Source organism: Lycium ferocissimum, chromosome 8 (assembly GCF_029784015.1).
Source record: "Lycium ferocissimum isolate CSIRO_LF1 chromosome 8, AGI_CSIRO_Lferr_CH_V1, whole genome shotgun sequence".
Taxonomy (NCBI): domain Eukaryota; kingdom Viridiplantae; phylum Streptophyta; class Magnoliopsida; order Solanales; family Solanaceae; genus Lycium; species Lycium ferocissimum.
This window is the reverse complement of record NC_081349.1, coordinates 24,747,569-24,755,314: the sequence shown is the minus strand read 5'-3', so window position 1 is coordinate 24,755,314 and position 7,746 is coordinate 24,747,569.

Genomic DNA, 7,746 nt, shown 5'->3' with positions numbered 1-7,746 from the left:
GTCATGATTACAGAAATTCCATTGCTACAAATTGAAGAATACGCCATAAGCGTCGTTAACTCAAGAATTTCTATAATGTAGCGAAAACTCAAAATTTTAGATTCCAAAATAGGTTTCAACTTACACATAATTACATAGTTAAATTTCAAAATATTCACACATAATTTTTCTATGACAAAGAATTACAATAGTAGTGTCTTCCTTAAGATACAAAGCCGGATAGTCTTCTCCTTTTTCTTCCGCCATTATCTCCAATTGTACCATAGTTTGAATTGTTGCTCCAATAATTCCACAAATTTGCCTGTCAATTTCAACAAAGTAAATTAAACCAAAAAGCAAAAATAATTGTAGCGCTAACACCCTATCTATAGTAAGGGGCCTTTTCAATTTATCATGTATATAACGGTACATATGATCATATACTTTATAGAAAAGCATTATCTTTACTAAAATCTCCTTATCATTCTTATATGAACAATTTTTGTAAGATAATGAAACTCGATAATCTTAAAATGGATCGCAAGTTCCAAGCAATTCAATCTTTTCCACTAAAAGCTTTTTCTAAGCGTGTTTTAATCAAGGAACAAGCATATCTGCAACACTTCATTATCCTTCATGGAAGAATTATAGATCCATAACAGAAAAACCTATCGAACCGATGTTATCATTTGCAATAATAATAAGCATTTGATTTTAACTACATTATGACTATTGAATAATTTTTGAAACATAAATATTTATACGACACAACCATAGACTAACTTAGCCTCTGTTAGTGATATGTATAACAAAAAAGATCAACTCTGTCACAACATCCGAAAAGAAAAAGCTTAACTTACCTTGTCGTCGACTTCGCATAACTTCACTCTCAATATAAATTAAATCACCATTGCTCGCCTTAAATCGATGAGAACCAATCTACATAAATAAATAAATTGCTTCAATGTCTACGATTATAGCAACTTAAAGAAGAATGTAAAAATACTTGTGAACAACAAGTGGGGAGAAAAAAAATACTTGTGAAAAACTGCAAACTTGATTTTGATTAACGAAGCAAAGGGGGAAGCGGGTGAGGGGTGTGGTGGTGGCTGGGGATGAAAAGAATCTTAAGGGCTTAGGTTTTAGGGGATATTGGACGCATCCTATTCTTGTTTAATACTATTTAAAAAAAAAAAAAAAAAAAAAAAACTTTTTGTATACAAATACCATAAACGAAAATAAATGGAGTAACAATAATAGTCAAAAAAATTGCCTATAAAAAAGAAGAAGTGTTAATTACACTAAACACTAATGTAATATAATATCCCTCCTGTATTTTAAAATAAAACACTTAAACTCTCTCTTAAACTCTTTATATCACAAAAATTCTACGCTTACACCCTCACGAAGTTTATCCAAAACTAGGTATAATTAAATATATTGGTCAAAGACTAATTAGAATTATAAATCAAAAGTTTTTTTTATGTAATTTTAAGATATTTTAAAGTGGAAGAATAAATATTAAACTAAAATAAAAATGAGAAATTCTTATATAATAAAATATTATGATTAAACTAAATACATGTTTAAACTGTAGTAAAATGTCACGACCCAACCGGAGGATCATGACGGGCACCCGGAGCTAACCCACCCGGGCACCTATCATCGTACATTCACATTCACATTTAGGTGAGCCACATGGCCTACTCATGATTCCTACGCATCCATAACACGGATCTCATTGGGCAACGACACTTCTATATCAACATCAACAACTATGCCCAGGTACATATACACAAGCCGACGAGGATAACAAAATAATATACAAAATATGAGCCGACAAGGCTAAAAGACAACTATACACAACTGTCTACGAGCCTCTAAAGAGAGTATGTAACATCATATAGACGGGACAGGACCCCGCCATGCCCATATGTATATACACAAAAGAATAGTACCAACAGCTGCAGCTCCGAATCAAATGGAGCTCCTCTATGCAGTCTCTGAACAAGTAGTCTACGGATCAAGTCTATCTCCCTGTCCACCTGCGGGCATGACGCAGCGTCCACAAACAAAAGGACGTCAGTACGAATAATGTAGAAGCATAAGAAATAACATAAGATAGAAGAGCCATGGGATGATAGAGCCATTTGTACCTCTAGCGACAATCATCATGTTTTCTTACCATTTTTCTAATAGGAACCTTCCATTACTAAAGCTTACTTATATAGTAGTACCGTACATGACCATAAAAGGTTCGGTGTCTCAAGTACCCGGCCATGACAAAGCTCGATGTTATAGGTACCTAGCCCTACCAAGGCTCAGTGTTATCCGTACCCAACTGCAGTGGTGTGCGCGCGATAAATATCGTACCCGGCCATATAAGCTCGGTGTTCTTAGTAGTCATACTTGGAGATATGTATATAGGAGTACATAAATATCATCAATATCATCATCATCGTCATTTCCATTTATACCCTTCCTTAGAGGATTAACTATCATAGAATAAGAATAATGGTATCGTGAGAATACCAAGAATCATGAGCTTTAGTGATTCTAGGGATAAAGTCATTTTGGAAGACATTATGGAATTCATGTGAAGGTATATAACAATGGGATCATGCCTTAATGAAAGAAGGGTTAGCTTTACATACCTCTTTGTCTTCTTAACTACTTAACGTTCACCGTCAAAGCTTGAGAAATCTACAATTAGAAGGATTCATACCATGGTCAAGCCTTAAAGACACTCTTAAATTCAAACTAGAATAATTCATGAGCTAACAAAAATTGGGCAGCATTTCCCCTATTTCCTCGACTTCCACCATATTACAAAACAACTCCCAACAACTATAATAGCATTCACAACATCATAATCAAGTAGTCATATTCTATTAAGTCCCAGAATTAATTCTCACATTCAACTTGTATCAACAACTTCACACCAACCCTTTGCACAATTTCATACAACACTTCCTTGTCACTATTAATACCCGTCATAACAAGATTATATCCATAGCATACTAAGAATCATGACTCAAGTTAGTTTACTACTCAAAAACATCATGAAAACTACATTTAGACCTTATCTTATACTTTCTCCTTCTACCCAAGTTATTCAACAACTAAGCATTCTTGATAACATGAAATAAGCATAAAAACTAACCTTTTATCTCATAAGAATGAGCTTTGGAGTAAGCTATCAACTTGTATGAAAACCCTAGCTTCAATACCCAAGTTATTCTTGAAGTCTACTAACCCTAGTGAGCCTTCCAACACATGAATACCTTGATTCTTGCTATTTGATCTTTGTTTTCTCTTGAATTTGGGTGGAATATTCTTGGAGAAGGGTTTTAGAGCTTTCAAGACCTGGAGAAATGTGGGAAATGAAATAATGAACAAGGGTCATCTATTTATATAAAATGAACAAAGCTGCCCGTCCGATTTATACGGCCATTTATACGGTTGTGGAACCTTCTTGACACTTATATAACACTTCATTAACCATACAATAGGCCCTATAGCAGCCCCTCAAGACATTACTAAATACGCATCAAATCAACCATTGCGAAAACCTTTCCAAACACGTCTTGCATCTCACTTCCTTTGACGAACTTAGTTCCATCGATTCATATAACTTCAAAATCTTATGGTATGCTCTTAAAACAATTAGATACTCTCCTTAATCTCATAAGAACTTCGTGTTCATCTTAAGCTCGCATTAGTCTACTCACAATACAACAATCCGAAATCTCCGAGATGTAACAGAAAATTATTACGATTAGTCGAAATATCTTATTAAGTATGAAAAAGGCTCAAATATGCCATTGAATTATCGGAAATGGCTCATTTATGCCACTCATCAATAGTTTAGCTTATTTATGCCATCGAACTATCGGAAATGGTTCATTTATACCACTCATCAATAGTTTGACTCATTTATGCCATCACCCGTTACCAAAATGACTCATCCATGCCATTTTTCATTAATGCCGATTTTGTAATACCAGATATGACACGTGGCCTCCAATTAGAGGTTTACGTCGTTTAATTAAACCAAAGACAATTTTAAATACTAAATTAACAAAAAATCCGACTCATACACCCTACCCACCCACAACCATAATCTAGTTGGAGGCCACGTGTCATATATGGTATTGTAAAATCGGCGTTAATGAAATATGGCATGGTTGAGTCATTTTTGTAACGGGAGATGGCATAAATGAGTCAAACTATTGAGTGGCATAAATGAGCTATTCCCGATAGTTCGATGGCATAAATGAGCCAAACTATTGACGAGTGGCATAAATGAGCCATTTCCGATAGTTCGGTGGCATATTTGAGCCTTCTCCGTATTAAGTAATCAATGTCCTTTTCTTATTTATAAGTTTCGAAAGATATGTGTTCCAGAACATATATGTGTATTCTCTATTTTAATCCAATGCTTGAAGATATTAAAAAAAGGCTTCTCTTCTCCATTAAATTTCTTAAAAATAAATACATAAATACTTCTTATTGTAGATTTAATTTAATTTTTAATAATTGTATTCAAATATTTAGTTTCGTAGATACCTCATTGGGAGTGTAACTGTAGTATTTATATAATGTAAGAGGTATAAGTGTTTGATTTAAAATAGAAGGAATGTATCTGAAACCGAATCATATTATAGGAGTGTTTAATGTAATTATCCCAAAAAGGGAATTGTAAAAATATAAGTTACAATGAATGTAATAGAACAAATTAGCTCTTTTCATGAAAAATGACATTCAAAAATATATCTTTCAACTATCAGATAATCTAATATATAAAAAGAAAATAAAAAATATTAAAAATAATTAAAATATCAAAAAAGATTAAATTCGTCAATTTAGCAATGATAGTGACATTATTATTTAAATTAAATAATATTAAAACTGACATGTAATATTTTTTATACTGAATTGTGATATTGTTTGTTGGGTCATATGCTCCTATATTTATTATTTGTAATATTTGCTTACATTTATCATAATTATCAAATTATTGACATTGATATGCTTTCTTTGAGCCGAGGGTCTATCGGAAACAAGCTCTGTACCTATCAAGGTAGGGGTAAGGTCTGCATACGTTTTACCCTCTCCAAACCCCACTTCTAGAACTACACTGGGTATATTGTTGTTGTATTATCAATTTATTAAAATTATAATTAACATCAATAACTTGTTTTGCTTATTTAAATTGAATATAATAAGATACAAGCACATAATTTTTTAAATGTGACATAATAAGATATTTAAATTTAATTAAATAATTACTTAATTATGTAAAATCTTACAAGTAATACTCAATTTTATATAAATTATGTTGTAATAGTTATGATCTAATAGATGGGCAATGAGTTTTATGATAATGAATAAATTATTAAATTTGAAGAGGACCAAACCATGGTAATTTTTTTTTATTTGTCGATATTAATTATACATAACTAATTATACAATGTAATCAAACACAAGCTTATAGGTGTTTAATTTTATATAATTACTTATTTACACATTAATTAGACATAATTCAATTCTTTTCTAATTGTGGTCTTAGACATAATTCAATTCTTTTCTAATTGTGGTCTTAATTCATAGGTAACTTAATAAAAATTACAACATAGTGGTTTTTTTGTTTGTTTGTTATGGACTTAAATATTAACGTTATTAATTTCTTAATTCTTAGTGCAACTAGATATAAGCAAAAATATATTCTTATATTCTACATAATTAGAAAAACATAGTTTTAAAAAAAATATTGAAATATTATTATATTGTTAGAAATGAGATTTCATGTTAAATGTTAGAGCGAAAATTGGAGACAAATTTCATTTTTTGTCGAAAATTCATAACTATTTTATATGTATATGTGTATATATATATATATATATATATATATATATATATATATATACTTCTATTAGTGGCAAAATTAGAATTTTATCTGGATATACAAAATGTCATATGTCAGTAAATCTATTTATTTTTCTTTTTGTAATGTTAGCGTCTTCCTCTAAGTATTCTGAGTTTGTGGTCCTTTGTCAAACTAAATGCATTAAAATTACCACAAAATTCTTCTGTATATGTGTATTTATTTAAATATATAAGTGTTTAGATATATTAAATTACTCAAAGTACTTATTTAAAGTAACTAAATACCACACATACATAAATCTCTCTACAAATTACTATTAAAGTTTTCATAATATGAGTACTTTCATAAAAATAAGCATTTAGATATAAGAAAACTCTAAATAATTTTTCTATTTTTTTTTTCCAGATAAATTGTTGTCATTAATTTTGTAACCAAAGAAAAATATTTATTAAGTTAATTTATGATGATTAAAATAATATAATATGATATGATAGTATCTTCAGGTGCATGAAGAAAAGTTATAACTTGCCGTGAAAATTTATTGTCTTTCTGATTTTGCGAATATATTATTTTGTCATAAAAATAATTGTAGGTGTTATCCAACTATTGCTATTTTTTTTATAGCATGACGTAAAATATGTAGCTATAATAACTTGAAATGCGTAACAAAACTTATATTTAGCTATAAAATTTTATCAACAAGTTTGTAGCTATTAAGGTAATTATTGCCACTGCTTTTTACAACTTGAACAAAAACTATCGGTTTAACTGCATTATTTTATTTCAAGTAAATTTTTGCGGCTAAAAAGATTAATGTTGCTACAATAACTTCAAATATGTGGCAAAAACATATTACTATTTGCTATGAAATTTTATTGTAGCATTAAGTTTGTAGCTATTAGCAATTGCCACATATTTTTAACCTTGAAGCAAAAATATATCTCTTTAGCTATAATATATTTTTTTCAAATAATTTTTGTGGCCATAAGATTACTATTGCTACAACAAGTTCAAACGCGTGGCAAAAACATACGATTTAGCTACGATATTTTATTGCAAAGAATAAATTTGTAGCTATTTAGGTAATTATTGCAACGGATTTTTATAACTTGAAGCAAAAATATCTATTTAGCTATAATATTTTGTTTCAAGTAATTTTTTTATGGCTATAAGATTACTATTGCTATAGTAACTTCAAACGCGTGGCAAAATACATGTGATTTAGCTACGAATTAGCTTTACCATGTGAGTTTTGTAGCTGCTTGGGTTATTATTGCCACGATAGTTGGCAACTATAGCAGAAATGAGGAATTAGCTTTGCCATGTGAGTTTTGTAGCTAAGAAATTTTACGAAATTGTAAATAGCCATGAAATTTTAGTTTTCGTGGCTATTGCTAGGTTTTAGCCACAATTTTTAAATTCATAGCTATAGATACCTAATGTTGTGGTGAATTTTTCGATGCCATAAATTTTTCGATGCCATAATATTATCATTACTCTTGTTCTTACCTACTTCATTAATCATTTATTTAGTGGAAGAATGTGGTAATAATATTCTTATAACTCTTTTCTCCATTAACTCAACATTCATGCACATTCTTCTTGTAATTTATGTAACCTCTAAATTCTTCCATTATCTACCTACTTTACTACCTCTTTCATATCCTATTCAATTTAAGGATGATTTTCTTAGCTGTAAATAGTTAGTCATCCTTACTTTGTGGGGTAGAGAAAAAAGACAGAGTGCATAAAAAAGAGAGTTTTATTTAGCTGAAGGAAGGTGTCCTTTTGGTGGAGCTTTGGACCCAACATCTTGTCCTGAGTTTGTTGAGTTTTATGACGTGGTCGGGCTATTGTATCCTAAAGAGGACAAGTCA